General features: G+C 36.2%; 1 long non-coding RNA gene across 3 annotated transcripts in view; it reads left to right on the top strand.

Moving 5' to 3' along the window:
- LOC144578497 (uncharacterized) overlaps positions 1 to 20,621 on the top strand; it is a 176,701-nt gene that overhangs the window by 111,859 nt on the left and 44,221 nt on the right. For all 3 annotated transcript variants that reach the window (XR_013524386.1, XR_013524387.1, XR_013524385.1), the window contains one exon: positions 5,227 to 5,310. This is a non-coding gene — a long non-coding RNA (uncharacterized LOC144578497). The remainder of the gene's footprint in view (positions 1 to 5,226; positions 5,311 to 20,621) is intronic.

The raw sequence follows: 20,621 nt of genomic DNA, 5'->3' as shown, positions 1-20,621 counted from the left end.
GGCTGCCCTTAGCATTTTCTCCTTCATTTCAACCCTCGTGAATCTGATGATTATGTGCCTTGGGGTTGCTCTTCTTGTGGAATATCTTTGTGGTGTTCTCTGTATTTCATGGACTTGAATATTGGCCTGCCTTGCTAGGTTGGGGAAATTTTCCTGGATAATGTCCTGAAGAGTATTTTCCAGCTTGGATTCATTCTCTTCATCACATTCAGTTACACCTATCAAACGTAGATTAGGTCTCTTCACATAGTCCCACATTTCTTGGACACTTTGCTCATTCTTTTTTGCACTTTTTTCTCTAATCTTGGCTTCTCATTTTATTTCATTGAGTTGATCTTCAACCTCTGATATCCTTTCTTCTGCTTGGTCAATTCAGCTGTTGAGACTTGTGCATGTTTCATGAAGTTCTTGTGTTGTGTTTTTCAGCTCCATCAATTCACTCCTATTCCTCTCTAAGTTGTTCATTCTTGTTATCATTTCCTCAAATCTTTTTTCAAGGTTCTTAGTTTCTTTGCATTGAGTTAGAACGTGTTCTTTTAGCTCATGGAAGTTTCTCATTACCCACCTTCTGAAGTCTGATTTTGTCATTTCATCACACTCATTCTCCATCCAGCTTTGTTCCCTTGCTGGTGAGGGATTGTGGTCCCTTGTAGGCGGTGAGGTGTTCTGGTTTTGGGTGTTTTCCTCCTTTTTGTTCTGGTTTCTTCCCATCTTTGTGGATCTATCCACCTGTCATCGGAGTAGTTGCTGACTTTCTGATTGGGTCTCTGAGTGGACATCCAGATTGTTGATGATGAAGTTATTTCTGTTTCTTAGTTTTCCTTATAACAGTCTAGCCCCTCTGCTGTGGAACTGCTGAGGTCCACTCCAGGCCCTTTTTGCCTGGGGAACACCTGTAGCAGCTGTGCAACAGTGAGGGTTGCTACCAGATTCTTCTTCTGCTGTCTTTGTCTCAGAATGATGCTCACCAAATGTTAGTCTGATCAGTCCTTTGAGAGGTAACTCTTTGGATATATGGGGGTCAGGGAGCTGCTTGAGGAGACAGTCTGTACTTTATAGGAGCTCAAGTGCTGAGCTGTGAGCTCCATTGTTCATTTAGGGCTGCTAGGTGGTATATTTAAGTCTGCTGCAGCAGAACTCATAAAGCCCCCTTTTTTCCTCAGGTTCTCTGTCCCTGGGATTTAGGGCTTTATTTATGAGTATCCATTGCACTGTCCTGCCCAGCAAGGAGGCAGTCTAGTCATTGCCTGCCTGCCGAGGCTCCGCTCTGCTGCTCTGGGCTCCACCCTGCTGCCGAGCATAATTTTGTGTTGTCCTGTTTATATGGGTGTGGTTAGAACTGATGTGGTGATGGTGGCCCACCTCTGTAATGGCAGACTCTCTCTGTTATGGCGGGTTGCCTTGGCAATGGCAGGCTGTGTAAGCAATGGGAGAGTACCTCAGTAGGGGCAGAGTGCCTCGGTAATGGCTGATGCCCCCTCCTCCACCAAGGTGCACTTTCCTGGGTTCAGCTGTGTTTGCCATGAAACTCTCAACCCTGAGTATTTCCAGTTGCTGTTTTGTTTGTTATTTTGAGGGTGGGACCTGCCGAGCCTGATCACCTGGCTCCCTGCCTCAGAGCCCTTTTGTTTTTTTAAGTTGAACGGTTGACTCTCTCCCAGGTGTTTCAGTCGCCTGCTGAAAGGGCACCAGGATCTATGTGATTTCCCATGTTGCAACCCACTGCGCTGGCTCATACAATGTTGCTGCCCGGGAATCTCCTGGTCTGGCTTACTGTTTAAGTCCCGTTTAATCAGATGAATGTGCTAATCTGCCTTCCCAAATCTCAAATTGCCAGTTTAGCAGGGCAACCAGACCAGAGTATTTTGTACGGAGTGCCGCTGCGCTGCAGCGCCGGCAGAAATGGCCGCACCAGCTGAAACAGCTGCAATAAAGATCCATCTGGAAATGCAGTGTCCACTCACCCTCTGAGCTTTCACTGGGAGCTGCAATCCTGAGTTGCTCCTATAGCGCCATCTTCTCTCCCATAACAGCTATTCTGACTCAATTTTCTGATCTTGATAACAAATATTTACAAAATCTTACAGCTAAAATCATAGTTGATTACTATGAGTAAAGTAATAGTAACAGAAAAAAAGGTAAGAATGTCTGCTCTCATCACTGCTACTTAGCATTCATGCTGGAGTTTCTGGCCAGCACCATAAAGCAAAAAAAAAAAAAAAAAAAAGAAATGGCATACAGATTAGAAAAAAAAAGAAACTACCACTGTTTGCATGTGGCATGAATATGGAAAATTCAATCAACCAAACTCTTTTAGAATTAATTAGGTAAGTTCAGCAGTCTCAGGATACCAGATCAACATGCAAAAATAAACTCTATTTCTATATTCTAGCAATGAACCTGTTGAAACTGAAATTAGAATATCACTTAATCATTAACCAACCAAGCAAACAAAAAACACATAACTTAGTTGAAAACCTTAAAAAGGAACATCTCCAGGACCTTTATACTGTAAACAACAAAATGCTTATAGTAGAAACAACAACAATAAAAAATTAAATAAGACATACTGTATTTATGGATTGAAAGACTCAGCAAAATAGAAATGTTAGTTATCTGCAAATTGATATTCAGGTTTACCAAAGCCTTCTCTTCTTCCTCTGTTAACTTCATTTCAAAGGAGTTAAAAGACCCAGACAGCAGCTTCCTGCCTTACTCCCACAATCCTAAATTGTTAGCCTATTTTTATAGGGATGTTTATGAAGAGGAGAAAGAAATTACTCTGTATCTCAACCTGTAATTTTTCTCAAAACAAAAGCATTGGAAGGCAAAGATTCCCTCTCAATAAAGTTATTTAAGATCAGGTAGGAAACCCCTTGGTGGTGGCGGAGTGGGGGATTTATGGCTGTGCTTTTACTGTCTTTCCATGTTTATGTGATCCCTGAGAAGTAATTATAACCTGAAACATCATCATCATCATCATCATCATCATGATAGCCACTTTTGCTATGGGCTCACAACCTGTGCTAACTACTAATCCCATAAGACCGCAAGAACTTATAAAAATTGCTCAGATTCATACAGATTGTTAGTAGCATCAGTACAACTGAAACTTGGGTTTCCGTGACTAAAAAGCCAGTGACCAATACCAGAGGATATGGTTAGAAGTATATTTGTATTTATTTTTATCTTACCTATTTCTTCTGTTCATTTCTATTGTATGCTATGTGTAATTATATAACATTAACACAATTGTATATATTAAATTAATAAATTCATGGCAAGTGAGATTAATTAATTAATTATAAGTGAGATTCCAAAAGGTTTCCTTTGTACCATATTATATAAAATCTGGAAAACCATTCTAAACTGTACTCTCCTGCCCTCTTTATGCTGGTTTCTATGTAACTCTTATATAACTCACCTGTATGTGTGATCCATCAACACGCCAGTGATGAGTAATAATTACAACATGCAAGGTCTGTAAGTGAGAAAGCTGAACACTATGATTAAATGGCTCTACATCTCCATTTTAAAAAATGTGTTTGTTAACATGAAGCAGAACAATTTTCTGCACCCACTTTAGAGGTTCCGCTGTATGGTGCTCTTCTATCTGAGTTGTTTTCGTCAATATTTGGTGTGATTAACAGTGGGGGGAGGGCTCACACTCAAACTAACATACTGCTTTGGCACCTCTCCTATGAATTCCCGAAGCAATGAAAGTCAGAAAAACATTGTCAGGATAGGGTCATAATAAAAGGCCCTATTGAATGCTGTTCTCCTGAGCCTGTAAATTCAGTGAAGTTTATTGTTCTGATCTTGAGTCCACAGATTATGCTGTTTGATTTAAGGCAGTAAAGAAGCAGTCAGTTTGAGCAGCAGTAAAATTTCTGCAGAATAAACAAACTCATAAAATGGCATTCTACAACTTCCTTCTACTGCACTGTTTCGCCTTGGTTGTTTCACTCTGGGATTACAGTGGTAAAATGATGCAAAGTACAGACTGACTGCTTGGATTTAAAAAGGCAAGATTAGCATTTAGACAATACTTAAGAACATATCTCCTAACTTAAAAGTTTTCAAAACATTTGAATGATTTAGCATTTTATATGGTAATAAACACAATGGTCCAGTGGTAATTTTAGTGGCTGGGGCAGCTCTGTAGTCTGTGAGAAAGTTCATTTCAAGCAATGACTACAACCGGACTGAGCTGTTCTTGGCTACTGTTGTGATTAATTGATATTACCCAGGAAAAGCTCAGCTAAAGGTAAGAGATTCTGGTATAAATGTGGCAGTATAATTTGTAATTGGTGTGTGTCTTCCCTATATTTCCTTAACACCCTTCCTTTTAAGGAGCTACAGATCCCTTTTATAATTAAGCATCTGGGTCAGTCTGTGAGTCCCTAGTCTTTCGTGAAAGCCAAAACCATTTGAAGAGAAACTATAGGTGTCCCAGAGGGTTAGAGTAAAAGAGAATGACTGAGAAAAATGAGAAAGAGAATCAAGTTTTCTTCCCCAGCCTGAGAAGGATATGAGCAGCCAAGAATAGTGTTCAGCATTTTGGCTGTGCAACAGAAAGGTGGGAAATTATTGGTTGGCTATGATGAATGTTAAGTTTACTAGGCTTAGAGTCCAAATATTCACAGACCAGCCCAAGAATCTGGGTTCCAGTTGTGTCAAAGGAGCACCAGAGCCACTGGACCTGAAGGAACCTATGTGAGCAGAGCCAATCAGTGCAGAGCCAGTGACTATGTCGGTGGTATCCAGCGTGGACAGATGGCTGGTGACTGGAAGGATATCCTCAGTGCCTTTAAAATGTGCCTCGAAGACAAGCTCAGCACGTTTATCTTGGGTACTGGCAAATGATTGGAATTGATATTCCCAAATCATGATGGAAGCTGGCATGCTAGAATTTGCAGGATGTTTTCCACATCAGCTGTAAGATATTCAATGCTTATGCCCTTAAGATCTGCAAGAATCACTATCTTCCTAAAGACGTTCACTTCTATAATAATAATTTCCTAATCTCTTGTAAAATACATCTTTTCTGTCATACCTTAGATTATGCTTATGACTTGGTTTACGTTCAGTTTCAAAATACTTTGTGGCATTCTTTTTGATATTGCTTTCATTATATAAGTATGTATATTGCCTGGTTCTAGCATTATTTATCTCTGCCTTTTACTGGGAAGTCTTATGGCTTATTTTGTTTGTTTTATTTCCCAGTACTTGAACCACAAGGAGCAGCATGAGGGGGCTTATATCAACATACACATACTGACACTGAAAAGAGCAGAAGAAAAACAAAAGGTGAAGACTGTTTTTCTCTTATAACCTAGTGCATATGTGTTACAGTGGGTGTACCATATTTAATTGAATCGATCTAAGGTATTATTATTTGTCTAGTAATTATTTTAGGCATTAAGAAAGAAAATAAGTTGCCAATAGAGCTGATACAATACTTTCTTATCACTTAAGATTTTTATTTTATACTTACTGGAGGAAATCTTACAGATACTTAACTATCGACTTTGATTGTATGTCACTCTTGTACGTACATAAAAGAAAGTACAAGTGAGATAACCGAGTTAACTTATTCTGAAGCGTCTCCTCCAGCATCTGACTTTCCTGAATTACCTTCTAACTCAGGGTCATCAAATTCATGGGCAACATTTCTCTAGTGAACGCCCCGTGATTATCTCTGGAGCTCTCCCCTAGTAAGCTGATGTTGCTCATTCCAAAGAAATGGCAACTATGTCATAATTGTCACCTGCCTGCAACAATCTTAAGATGCCATATTGTAACGAGCACTTCAGTTTTAATTATATTAAATATTTAAAAACAATGTGTACCTTAGAAGTGAGGAAACATAGAATTAACAATCTCTGCAATTGGTTATAGATTCATGACATAGGAAAATTATTTTGTAGAATTAAAAAAAGACCCTGCATTTTGCTTTCTTCTTACATTTTTATTTTCAAGGCAAAATACAAAGTATTTTCTTTAAAGCTTTCAGAAAGGTTATAGCCCACGAATATAGTAAAATGATTTGCCACTGCAGTGGTTTAATTATCAAGATTCCTATTTACATTAAAAGATGACTATTTAAAATTCTCCCATAGTTTTTTGGTAGATAGAGGGAATGTGATGAGAAGTAAATGCAAATAAAGATTATAATATGTTCTTCCTGGACACCCAAAAAGTAATCTTTCACCCTGATTTTGAGGAATACTATCCTGAATGTAAAGACGGTGCTCAATCAGATGAGAGTCCTTGTTTCTTTCAGAGAAAGTACAGTTCATCTTTTTCTCAGTTTTTTTGTTGGTATCTTAATGCTAGAGGGTTAATTTGTTTCTGCAAGTGAGCCTTTGATTACCAGAGTGTAACGTCCTCGTGTGGCAATAGTTAGTCTTAGGAAAAGTTCCCTGTGAAGTTAATTTTTATAAATTGAGTCTGGCTCCCCGCTGACTTCATAAAATGGAAAATTTGTTTCACTTGGGGCAGAGGAGAAACATCGTCCTTAGATGTAATAAAATCACACTAAGTATAGAGAAAATCTTTGAAAAGCCTATGTTTAAAAGAAAATCATTACTTTTATACTCAAATAATGTGACTCAAAATGAGATCAAGTCTTGATTGCTAAACAGTAGAGCTCCCTCTCTGGCTGTTTCTATTCCTAGAGCAATACTAAAAAATCCAAAAGAGAAAAGAGAAATAATAAATATATCACCTTCATTAACTAAATGAAAATCTCCTTTTCTATTTGCTTTTTTGCCATTTTTTTCAAGGCCCAGTCTAAACCCCAGGTTTTTAATATGCTCATATTAAGATTAAACAAAAAGGAGCAATATTGCACACAATATAATCAGTCTATGTGTATAATGTTGAATGTATTTTACTGAATTAACTATTAGATAGGTAAAATTCTTTCTCTTATTTATGCAGTTAGGTTCTTTGAAATGAGGATAGAAAGTGTCTCTCAGGTTCCCTTATTGAAAGGGCAAAGAAGTAAGAAGAGCATGGTTCCTACTTTTTAATATTCATTTAGTTTCAAAGTGTTGGCTATATAGTGACTATAAAGAATTTGAGAGTATCAGTAGCTAGTTAAATCTTTAGGGGAAAGTTTTGCAAATAAAATTATTAGCTCAAAGTGATAATTTTTTTTAACTTTTATTTAGTTTAGGAATACATGTGCAGGTTGATTATATAGGTAAGCTTGTGTCATGGGGGTTCGTTGTACAGATTATTTATCACCCACGTATTAAGCCTAGTACCCCTTAGTGATTTTTCCTGATCTTCTCCCTCCTTGTACCCTCCACCTTCTGGTTTGTTCCCCTCTATGTACATATGTGTTCTCATCATTTAGCTGCCACTTACAGGTGAGAACATGTGGTATTTGGTTTTCTGTTCCTGCATTAGTTTGCTAAAGGATAATGGTCTCCACCTCCATCTGTGATCCTGCAAAGGACATGATCTTGTTTTTTTTATGGCCATAAAGTATTCCATGGCATATATGCACCACATTTTCTTTATACAATCTACCATTGGTGGGGATTTGGGTTGATTCCCTGTCTTTGTTATTGTGAATAGTGCTGCCATGAACATATGCATGGGCATGTATCTTTATAATAGAATGATTTATATTTCTTTGGATATATACCCAGTAATGGGATTGCTGGGTCGATTGCTGTGACCCATGTGGCTTGTGTGAGATAGTATCTCATTGCATCGTGGTTTTGATTTGCATTTCTCTAATGATCAGGGATGTTGAATTTTTTTTTCATATGCTTGTTGGCCACATGTATGTCTTGTTTTGAAAGATGTCTGTCCATGTCCTTTTCTCACTTTTTTTTTTTTTGAGACGAAGTTCCGCTCTTGTTACCCAGGCTGGAGTGCAATGGCGCGATCTCGGCTCACCGCAACCTCCGCCTCCTGGGTTCAGGCAATTCTCCTGCCTCAGCCTCCTGAGTAGCTGGGACTACAGGCACGCGCCACCGTGCCCAACTAATTTTTTGTATTTTTAGTAGAGACGGGGTTTCACCATGTTGACCAGGATGGTCTCGATCTCTTGACCTCGTGATCCACCTGCCTCCTTTTCTCACTTTTTAATACTGTTATTTATTTTTTCATGTAAATTTGTTTAAGTTATTTACACATGCTAAATATTAGACCTTTCTCAGGTGCATAGTTTGCAAAAAAATTTTTCTCCCATTTTATAGATTGTCTGTTTACTCTCTTGATAATTTATTTTGTTATGCAGAAGCTCTTAAGCTTAATTTCACTTGTCAATTTTTGCTTTTGTTGTGATTGCTTTTGGTATCTTTATCATGAAATATTTGCTTATTCCTAGGTCTAGGGTAAAACCTAGTTTGTCTTCCAGGGTACTTAAGGTTTTGGGTTCTACATTTAAGTCTTTATCCCATCTAGAGTTGATTTTTGTATAAGGTGTAAAGAAGGATGCTGGCCAATTATCCCAGCATCATTTATTGAATAAGGAGTCTTTTTTCCATTGCTTATTTTGTTAGCTTTGTCAAAGATCAGATGATTGTAGGTGGCCTTATTTATAGGGCCTTATTTCATCAGATGGCCTTATTTCTGGGCTTTCTATTATGTTCCATTTGTGTATGTGTCTGTTTTTGTACCAGGACTGTGCTGTTTTAGTTACTGTAGCCCTGTGGTATAGTTTGAAGTCAGGTAGCATGATGCTTCCAGGTTTGTTCTTTTTGCTTAGAATTGCCTTGGCTATCTGGGTTCTTTTTTGGTTCCATATGAATTTAAAAATAGTTTTTGTTTTTTTTTTTTTAGTTCTGTGAAGAATGTCATTGGCAGATGGATAGAAATAGCATTGGATATATAAATTGTTTTGGGCAGTATAGCCATTTTAGCAATATTCTTCCTATCCATGAGCATGGAATGATTTTTCCATTTGTTTGTGTCATCTCTGATTTCTTTGAGCAGTGCTTTATAGTTCTCCTTGTAGAGATCCTTCACCTTCCCGTTTTGCTGTGTTGCTAGGCATTTTATTCTTTTTGTGGCAATTGTCAATGGAATTGTATTCCTGATTTATCTCTCGACTTGATTATTGTTGGAGTATAAGAATGCTAGTGATTTTTGCACATTGATTTTGTATCCTGAGACTTCACAGAAGTTGTTTATCAGCTTAAGGAGGTTTTGGGCTGAGACTATGGGGCTTTCTATATATATATATATATATATATATATATATATATATACATACATACACACATACATATGTACATAAATATATATCTATACATATGTACATAAATAAATAAATATATATTTATTTATTTATTGTACTTTAGGTTCTGGACAAAGTGTTCTATGGCAAAGTGTTTGCTGCCTTCATCCCCCATCACCTATTTCTGGCATTTCTCCCCATGTTATCCCTCTCCAACGTCCCCACCCCTGCTGTCCCTTGCCTAGTCCCCCACAACAGACCCCAGTGTGTGATGCTCCCCTCCCTGTGTCCACGTGTTCTCATTGTTTTACACCCACCTATGAGTGAGAACATGTGGTGTTTGATTTTCTGTTCTTGTGTCAGTTTGCTGAGAATGTTGGTTTCCAGATTCATCCATGGCCTTACAAAGGACATAAAGTCATCGTTTTTTATGGCTGCATAGTATTCCATGGTGTATATATGCCACATTTTCCTTGTCCAGTCTATCATCTATGGGCATTTGGGTTGGTTCCAGGTCTTTGCTATTGTAAAGTGCCACAATGAACATACGTGTGCATGTGTCTTTATAATAGAACTATTTATAATCCTTTGGATATATATACCCAGTAATGGGATTGCTGGGTCAAATGGAATTTCTATTTCTAGGTCCTTGAGGAATCGCCACACTGTCTTCCACAATAGTTGAACTAATTTACACTCCCACCAACAGTGTAAAAGTGTTCTTATTTCTCCACATCCTCTCCAGCATCTGTTGTCTCTAGATATTTTAATGTTTTTCATTCTAACTGGCATGAGATGCTATCGTAATGTGCTTTTGATTTGCATTTCTGTAATGACTAGTGATGATGAGCATTTTTTCATATGTTTGTTGGCCTCATATATGTCTTTTTTTGAAAAGTGTCTCTTCATGTCCTTTGCCCACTTTTGGATGGGTTTGTTTGTTTTTCTTGTAAATCTGTTTTAGTTCTTTGTAGATTCTGGATATTAGCCCTTTGTCAGATGAGTAGGTTGCAAAATTTTTTCCCCTCTGTTGTTTGGTGGTTAACTCTAATGATTATTTCTTTTGCTGTACAGAAGCTCTGGAGTTTAATTAGATCCCATTTGTCTATTTTGGCTTTTGTTGCCAGTGCTTTTGGTGTTTTAGTCATGAAGTCCTTGCCTATGCCTATGTCCTGAATGGTTTTGCCTAGGTTTTCTTCTAGGGTTTTTATGCTGTTAGGCCTTATGTTCAAGTTCTTAATCCATCTGGAGTTAATTTTAGCATAAAGTCTCAGGAAGGGGTCCAGTTTCTGTTTTCTTAACATGGCTAGCCAGTTTTCCCAACACCATTTATTAAACAGGGTATCCTTACCCCATTGCTTATTTTTGTGAGGTTTGTCAAAGATCAGATGGTTGTAGATGTGTGGTGTTGCCTCTAAGGCCTCCGTTCTGTTCCATTGGTCTATATCTCTGTTTTGGTACCAGTACCATGCTGTTTTGATTACTGTGGCCTTGTAGTATAGTTTGAAGTCAGGTAACCTGATGCCACCAGCTTTGTTCTTTTTGCTTAGGATTGTTTTGGCTATGCAGGCTCTCTTTTGGTTCCATATGAAGTTTAGGATAGTTTTTTCCAGTTCTGTGAAGAGAGTCAATGGTAGCTTGATGGGGATAGCATTGTCTCTATAAATTACTTTGGGCAGTATTGCCATTTTCATGATATTGATTCTTCCTAACCATGAGCATGAAATGTTTTTTCATCTGTTTGAGCCCTCTCTTATTTCCTTGAGCAGTAGTGTGTAGTTTTCTTTGAAGAGGTCCTTTACATCCTTTGTTAGTTGTATTCCTAGGTATTTTATTCTCTTTGTAGCATTTATGAATGCAGTTCATTCTTGATTTGGATCTCTTTAAGTCTGTTATTGGTGTATAGGAATGCTTATTATTTCTGCACATTGGTTTTGTATCCTGAGACTTTGCTGAAGTTGCTTATCAGTTTAAGGAGATTTTGGGCTGAGATGATGGAGTCTTCTAAATACAAAATCATGTGGTCTAAAATAGAGACAGTTTGACTTCCTCCTTTCCTATTTGAATACCCCCTATTTCTTTTTCTTGCCTGATCGCTCTGGCTAGAAATTCCAATACTATGTTGAATAGGAGTGGTGAGAGAGGGCATCCTTGTCTAGTGCCAGATTTCAAGGGAAATGCTTCCAGCTTTTTTCCATTCAGTATGACACTGACTGTGGGTTTGTCCTAGATAGCTTTTATTATTTTGTGATGTGTTCTATTAATACCTAGTTTATTGAGAGTTTTTTAGCATAAAGGCTCTTGAATTTTGTCAAAGGCTTTCTATGCATCTATTGAGATAATCATGTGGTTTTTGTCTTTTGTTCTGTTTATGTGGTTGCTGATATTTATAGACTTGTGTATGTTGAAGCAGCCTTACATCCCCAAGATGAAGCCTACTTGATTGTGATGGATAATCTTTTTGATGTGCTATTGCAATTGGTTTGCCAGTATTTTATTGAAGCTTTTTGCATCTATGTTCATCATGGATATTGGCCTGAAGTTTTATTTTCTTGTTGAGTCTCTGCCGGGTTTTGGTATCAGGATGATGTTGGTCTCATAAAATCATTTGGGAAGGATTCCCTCTTTTTGGATTATTTGGAATAGTTTCAGAAGGAGTGGTATCATCTCCTCTTTGTACACCTGGTAGAATTCGGCTGTGAACCCATCTGGACCTGGGCTTCTAGATGTTGAATCATGTCATCAGCAAATAGGAATAGTTTGATTTCAGCTCTTCCTATTTGGATGCGCTTTACTTCTTTCTCTTTCTTAATTCCTCTGGCCAGGACTTCCAATACTATGTTGAATAGGTGTTGTGAGAGAGGGTATTCTTCCTTGTCTTGTGCTAGTTTCCATGGGGAATATTCCAGATTTTGCCCATTCGGTATGATGTTGGCGATGGGTCTGTAATAATAGATAGTTCTTATTATTTTGAGGCATGTTCCTTCAACACCTAGTGTATTGAGAGTTTTTTATATGAAGGGGTGTTGAATTTTATTGAAAGCCTTCTCTGCATCTCCTGAGACAATCAAATGGATTTTGTTTTTAGTTCTGTTTATGTGATGAATCATATTTATTGATTTGAGTGTGTCAAAGCAACTTTGCCTCCCAGGGATAAAGCCTACTTGATCATGGTGGATAAGCTTTTCGATATGCTGCTGGATTCAGTTTGTCAGCATTTTGTCGAGGATTTTTACATTGATCCTCATCAAGAAGATTGACCTAAAGTTTCCTTTTTTTGTTGTGTCTCTGCCAGGTTTTGGTATCAGGATGATGCTGGTCTCCTCATTGTTTTGTGTAGCTTCACTGGGAATGGTACCAGCTCTTCTTTGTCTATCTGGTAGAATTTGGCTGTGAATCTGTCTTGTCCTGAGCTTTTTTGGCTGGTAGGCTATTTATTACTCATTCAGTTTCAGAGCTCATTTCTGATCTGTTCAGGGATTATTTTTGGTTCAGTGTTGGGAGGGTGCATGTGTTCTGGAATCTCTCCATGTCTTCTATTAATAGATTTTCTAGTTTGTGTGCATAGTGTTGTTCTTAATATTTTCTGATGGTTATTTGTATTTCTGTGGGCTTATTGGTAATATCCTCTCAAAGTGATATATTTTTTAAGCTCTCAAAACATTCTGGCAGCGTATGAGTGCCCATCTCAGAAAATATCCACCATAATTATCAAGTGTATTAACTTTTGTCAATATAAGTTAAAAAATCAAAAGTCTATTTTAATTTGTGTTTTGGAATTTTACTTAACTATATATTTCAAATTGATTCTTAGCCATAGTAACCTTTGTGCATATGTTCTTTTATATGTGGGCCATCTTTTTTCCTGTGGAAGTATTAATATATTTCTACTTGGTTTAAATTATCTATGTATATTATTGTTGTTAGCATTTTATATTAATTTTATAAATACTGAGTTATCTTTAGATAGAAAGTTTTAAATTTTCATACAATGATTTCCTTGTTGTGGCAACATACTGGGAAAGCAAACCGAGAATCATTTCAATTACAAACTGAAGAAATGGCAGATTTAAATTTAATAGCTAATCTCACATGAAAAAAGGGAAGTTCCATTTTCCAGAAACAAAGAAGGAACTGAAAATCAGAGCACCAAACCATTTAAATGAGGCTTTGTTGGCCTTTTGGATTATTATCAAACCCCAGTTTAGATCCAGAAGAATCAGGCTTTCCTTTCCCTATAGGAACGGAGCAGTAGGCCTTCGATCGATAGAGAGCTGAGACTAAGATCCCAGCACAAAGACAGAACATCATCTGGAGGATGAATTTTCAGGGGAAGGAGAGAAAAAACGTCTGCAAAATAGTCCCTTGAGAAACAAGGAAGCTCTTTCTCTACTGGAAAGATTAAAAAAACATTCCATGAATAAACAAAACCCTGAGTCTGTGCTTAATTTATTCTGCCTTACCTAGGCTATAGGAATTCTCCAACTGGGAACTTAAATTGGACTCAGGCTAATTACCCTAAAGCTGCAGAGAAGCTAATGTTCTGGAAGACAGAGCCACAGGATAGAAAAGTTGACCTATCCAGTAGAAGTCAGTAGAGAAAAAATAAAAAATAAATAGAGGCAGCAAAGAAAATACATAGTAAATAGAATGTACAACATAAGATAGTAGAAATAAATGCTATGTGTAGCGATTGACATAAACATCAACACATCACAGCAGTAAAAAGACAGAGATTCTCAGATTAGAGTAAAACAACAAAAGAATCCAGTGTTAGGTTACTTCAGAACTAATATGCACTGACATAAATTTTAGAGGAAAAAAGATGGAAGGAAGCTGTGAGTCTGGATCCAGCAAGATGGTAAGACAAGGTAACCTTAAGATACTTTCACTCTAAACATCTTAGGTCTTGGGAAAAATTATTATTTGATATCCCTGAGAGAAAAGAGAAGAATAGGTTGGTGCAAAAGTTATTGAAGTTTTTGCCTTAGTTTTAATAGAAAAAAAATGCAATTACTTTTGCACCAGCTAATATAAGAATGCCAAAATCTATGAGAAAAAACCATAGAAGGAAAAACAAATGCTCAAAATTTGGCTGTTTTGGTAATGGTTTGGGGGCAGTTAATGGTGTGGTCATGGTGATTTAGGGGATCCAAGGACAATGCCCAGTAGGATAAAGAGATCAGAACCCTGAGACTATGCTGAATGTATGCTACCTTACCTAGGCTACAGGAATTCTCACACTAGGAACTTAAACTGGACTCAGGCCATGTGTTGGTAGGTTTTCAAAACAAAATGTTTAAAAAGTGAAAGGAGCCAGATATTTGAGTTCTCAAACTAGTGATAAACATTAACCTCAAACTTAGATTTATTTACCTAAAACTTTAATCAAATGATCATTCAAGTTTGAGGGTGAAATGAAGGTATTTTCAAGCAAAAGCTGATAATATCAAAAACAGAAGTTTGCTGAATGGATGCCTGAGGATATACTTCAGGGAGAATGAATTAAACAAAGAAAAAATAAAATGTAAGAGGTAATGATAAACACAAGACTATTTTAAACACATGCATTTCTATCCTAGCTAAAACTCTTAAGTAGTTTCTAAGAGTGCCTGCTTTTCCATACATATTCTGGCATTCAGTCTTGTCAGATTTGAGGTTTGAGTTATATACGTTAACAATAAAAGAACTGGGGCATTTAGAGTTTCTGATTTCAGGCAATTTTTTCTTTTCTGTAAACTGTAGGGCCTTAATCCAGATATTTTTTTGCAAATTTATTAGGGCTTAAGTTTGTAATTGACTTTGAGTTATTTAGTAAATTACTTAGCTCATTAACCTTTATGTATATCATAGATATATTTTCCTGGTTTGTCATTTACCTTTTTATTTTATCTATGGTATTTTGTTAATTTTTACTTTCATATATTTAAATTACTTAAAACACCTCAAAATTTTCCATTATTGTTTTAATATGATACTTAGAAATCTCTGACCTCCCCAAGAATATAAGTAAACTCAATTATATTTAATTCTAACCATTTTCTATTTCAGCTTTCAGATGTGAAATTTTGATTAATTGGAAATTATTTTGTTATACAAAGTGTGGTAGGAGTCCAAGTTAATTTTTTTCTTCATTGTGGTTGAACTTATTCAAATTGCATAATAGAAATCCATCAGTGAATTAAAATTCATTTTATCAAATTTTCCCTGGTGGCAAAGTGTCTGTAAAGGATGAGACTTCTGTAATGCATGCCAGCACTTCTATTTTTATGCTGCCCAAATTAAAATAAAACACTTTTTAAGTAATGTCAGGATATTAAATATTAAGGATTACAGATACAGCTGGAGGATTAATGAGTTAATACATGAAAACACTTTTGACATACTGATAATGGCAATGTATCTTTATAAGGTACTGTTAGGACAAAATTTAATGCTCTGAAATTGGATTTACATTGCTTCCATTTTATTTTCAAACACGCATAAATGAATTACTTTTACAGAAGCCAAAAATGGGAAGAGTAAACACAGACTATTGAAATCACTTTACACTTAGTTATTAAATATATCATTGACTGTTAATTTCACTGCATGTTATGCATTCACAAGAATTCCTTGAAAAGCTGTATTCATCAAAGGTTAATGAGAAGTAAATTTTCCTGGTGGGAAGTGTGACAAGCGTTTTTCTGTCTCTGCCTCATTTGTATTTCTAGTTGTCTAGATGATTTGGGGAATGTTTTCCAAATTAACGTAACTTTCGCTTTTCATTCCATCTTCTAAATCTAATAAAATCATAAAAATAAAGTTATAGTTTTATGCTTACACATAGTTTTGGATTCTTAATATTTTCATTGTCACTTTTGTACATTATAAATAACAAATGGGGCTTATGAATTTAGATATCAATCTGAGATATGTTTAACTTCCCCATTTTTGAAAGCTGCTCATTAGTATTCACCTAATACTAAAGAAGGACCTTCTACAGCTCTCCAGAATTTTCTCTCTGTGAAGCACTTGTCTAGTAACTTCACCTTGGCTTCCTCAGACTCCCAAGCCCATCTCCTTACCTAAGAGAGTACACTGGGATCTTACCGGGTATCCCCATCCATGCTGTGACTTGGAAAGTTTTTTAAGGCAATAATTTAAGGCAAACAAAAGACTCATTTTTCTTCCATACCTCAGGGATTATTGTCCTCATTGCCTGGTGTCTAACATGTCAACTTTCCTTGTTATATGTATTTGTTTTGATTATTTAGAGGAGAGGGTAAATCACATCTCAAGGTAACTGGAAGTAGAAGGTTGTCTAATGGTTAAAATACCAGGAAGCTGTTAAAATAGCATTTGACAAGCTAATAATAAAGTTTATTTGGAAATTGAAAATATCTAGAATAGCCAAAAACAATTTTGAAAAAGAAGAACAAAAGTGGACAGTGTCTGATCTGAACATATTCTAAAGCCAAGGGAATCAAAACAGTGTGGTATTCACTAAAGGATGGACAAATAAATTGATGAAACAGATTGGTTTGTGAGATTAGATTCTAGAAATGAGAATCCAGAAATAAATCCTTATATTTATGGTCTTTTGATTTTTAATAATATTGCTAAGACAATTTAAGAGGGAGAGGATATTATTTTAACAAATAATGCTGAGACAAGTGGGTATTTACATGCCCAAAAATTGTGTTTAGACCCTTACTACATATCATACACACAATTAACTAAAAAGTAATTATACTAAAATATAAGAGATAAAATACTAAAACTTAGAGAAAAAAATAGAAGAAACTCTTAATGATCTCTGATTGGGTAAAGAGCACTTAATATGTCACAAAATAACCTGGTAAATTAAACTTTATGCAAATTTTAAAAGTTTGTGCCTTAAAAGATACCTTTACCAAAAAGGTAAGCACCAAAACTCTTTGTTTTTTTATCAAAAAGAAAAGACAAGCATATACTTGAAGAAAATATCTGTAAATCATATATCTGATAAATGTATTCAGAATATAGAAAGGTTATCACAAAGTAAAATTAAGACAATCTATTTAATGTTTCACTGAAGAAGATATGCAAATGTTAATAAGCATATGAAAAGATGCTATCATTAGTCATTAAGAAAATGTAAATTAAAATCACAATGAGATGTCCCTACAACCCCTCTAAAAAGGCTGTAATAAAAAAAGACAGTCAACACCAAGTGTTGAGAATATGGAGAAACTGAACTCTTGTATGTTGTGGGTATGAGTGTAAAATGTCGTAGCCAGTTAGGAGAACAACCTTGCAGTTCATCAAAAGTTAAACACAAAATTTCCATATGGTCCAGCAATTCTACTCCTAGGTATATCTCTAACAGAAATAAAAACATATGTCCACATAAACATTGCATACAGATGGTGATCACAATATTGTTAATAGCCCCAAAGTAGACACAATCGTAATGTACCACAACTGATTTATTTGTCAGTAAATACATGTGATACATCCATACAATGACATATTATTCAGCAATTAAAAAAAGGAACTAACCACTGGTACATGTGATAAACAATGCACTTCAAAATCATTTTCCTGGGGAAAGGACACACTTTTCAACAAATGGTGCTAGGATAATTGGCTAGCCATATGTAGGAGAATGAAACTGGATCCTCATCTCTCACCTTATGCAAAAATGAACTCAAGATGGTTTAAGGACTTAAATTTAAGACCTGAAAGTATAAAAATTCTAGAAGATAGCACTGGAAAAACCCTTCTAGTCCTTGGCTTAGGCAAAGATTTCATGACCAAGAGCCCAAAAGTAAATGCAATAAAAACAAAGATAAATAGCTGCGACTTAATTAGACTAAAGCTTTTGCATGGCAAAAGGAACAGTCAGCAGAGTAAACAGACAAATTACAGAGTGGGAGAAAGTCTTCACAATCTATACATCTGATAAAGGACTATAACCAGGATCTACAACGAACTCAAGTCACTAAGAAAAAGCAAACAATCCCATCAAAAAGTGGGCTAAGGACATGAATAGACAATTCTCAAAAGAAGATATACAAATGGTCAACAAACAAATGAAAAAATGCTCATCACTAATGATCAGGGAAATGCAAATCAAAACCACAATGAGATACTGCTTTACTTTTCCAAGAATGGCCATAATCAAAAAATCAAAAAACAGTAGATGTTGGCGTGGATGCAGTGATCAGGGAACACTTCTACACTGCTGGTGGGAATGTAAACTAGTACAGCCACTGTGGAAAACTGTGAAGATTCCTTAAAGAGCTATAAGTAGAACTATCTTTTGATTCAGCAATTCCACTACTGGGTATCTACCCAGAGGAAAAGAAGTCATTACACAGAAAAGATATTTGCACACACGTTTATAGCAGCACAATTTGCAACTGTAAAATTGTGGAACCAACTTAAGTGCCCATCAGTAAATGAGTGGATAAAGAAACTGTGAGATATATTTATAGATGTGTGTGTGTGTGTGTGTGTGTGTGTGTGTATATGATGGGATACTACTCAGCCATAAAAAGGAATGGACTAATGGCATTCACAGCAACTTGGATGAGGTTGGAGACTGTTATTTTAAGTGAAGTAACTCAGGAATGGAAAAGCACACATCGTACATTCTCACTGATAGGTGGGAGCTAAGCTATGAGGATGCAAAGGCGTAAGCATGACACAGTGAACTTTTGGGACTAGGGAAAATGGTGGGAAGGGTGAGGGTTGAAGACTACAAATAGGGTACAGTGTATACTGCTTGGGTGATGAATGCATCAAAATTTCACAAGTCACCACTAAAGAATTTACTCATGTAACCAAACACCACCTGTATATCCCCATAACCTATGAAAAAATAATTTTTTTTAAAAAAGGAGAAAGAAAAAAAAGAATTCACGTTTTACATAATTTTGATCAAGTAAAAAACCCCATTTTGCTAAGTGGAGAAAAGCCAGATACAAAGAATGTATATAGCATTATTCCACTTACATAAAAATCCCCAGAAAATGCAAATTGGTGGTGGTCTGGGGCTGGGGTAGGATGGCAGGGAAAGAAGGTCTTAACTGCAGGAAGGCATAAGAGAACTTAAAGGGAGTGGTGGATGTTCTAAAACTGTGTAGTGATTATGGCTGCATCATTTTATAAATTTACTAAATGTCATTAAATTGTACACTTATAATAGGGAACTTTCATGGTATGTAAACAAAACTTCAGCCAAATCATTTTTTAAAAAGAGAATTAAAAGCTGGAAGGTGTGACCCAACAAAAAACCCAGAACATTTCCTAAGAATATCTTTGTTTTGCTGCAAGATTTGTTTAACCAAGTGGGAGCCTACCACTTTTGTTATTGCTTCTAATGTAGAAAAGCAGAAAGACTGAGTCTATATAAAAGATGTGTCATCTTAGGATATAGTGGTAATGTTGGGAAGGTGTCAGGAAAGGTGGGAAAATGGGATGGAAAGATAGGAACCTCATTAGAAGCAGCTGAATTTCCATAAGAGAGGTGGATATATGGTCCAAATTCTTGGAATGTTGCAAAGGTGTCAGAGGCAAATTGGTAAAGTATTGAATTATTAGAGGATGAAGAAAGAGGAAGCTGCTTAATGTGTTTTAGAAAGATTTATATTTAAAGAAATTATAGAGCAATTTATTTTGTAACTGAAATGGGTAAAATGAAATGAAAACTAAGGCCTTCACATAATTACTTTAATGGCTATGGTTGGACAAAACTTTGTTCAGCATTTACTGTTGAATAGAAAAATTTCAAGAAATGCTTCTGTGCAATTAAAAAATATGATATCACTCACCCAAATGTGCCTCAATAAAATTTGAAATCAGACTCTGTCTGTTAGATGAAGTTATGAACTTTCTTTTCAGCATTTCGTCAAACCTTTTTTCAAAGTTCTTAGTTTCTTTACATTGGGTTAGTTTCTTTACAATATAGAGAGGAATATAAATGAACTAACGGAGTTGAAAAATACAACACGAGAACTTAGTGAAATATACACAAGTTTAAATAGCAGAATGGATCAAGCAGAAGAAAGGATAACAGAGGTTGAAGACCAACTTAATGAAATAAAAGGACAAGACAAGAATAGAGAAAAAAGGATGAAAAGGAATGAGCAAAGTCTCCAAGAAATATGGGACTATGTGAAAAGACCCAATCTGCGTTTGATTGGTGTACCTGAATGTGATGGAGAGAATGAATCCAAGCTGGAAAATACTTTTCAGGATACTATCCAGAAAAATTTTCCCTAGCAAAGCAGGACACTATTCAACCCCAGGTAATACAGAGAACACCACAAAGATATTCCTCAGGAAGAGCAACCCCAAGGCACATAATCGTTAGATTCACCAGGATTGAAATGAAGGAGAAAATACTAAGGGCAGCCAGAGAGAAAGGCCAGGTTACCCATAAAGGGAAGCC

This window comes from Callithrix jacchus, chromosome 12 (assembly GCF_049354715.1).
Source record: "Callithrix jacchus isolate 240 chromosome 12, calJac240_pri, whole genome shotgun sequence".
NCBI classification, from domain to species: domain Eukaryota; kingdom Metazoa; phylum Chordata; class Mammalia; order Primates; family Cebidae; genus Callithrix; species Callithrix jacchus.
This window is presented reverse-complemented; position numbering and strand designations above follow the sequence as displayed.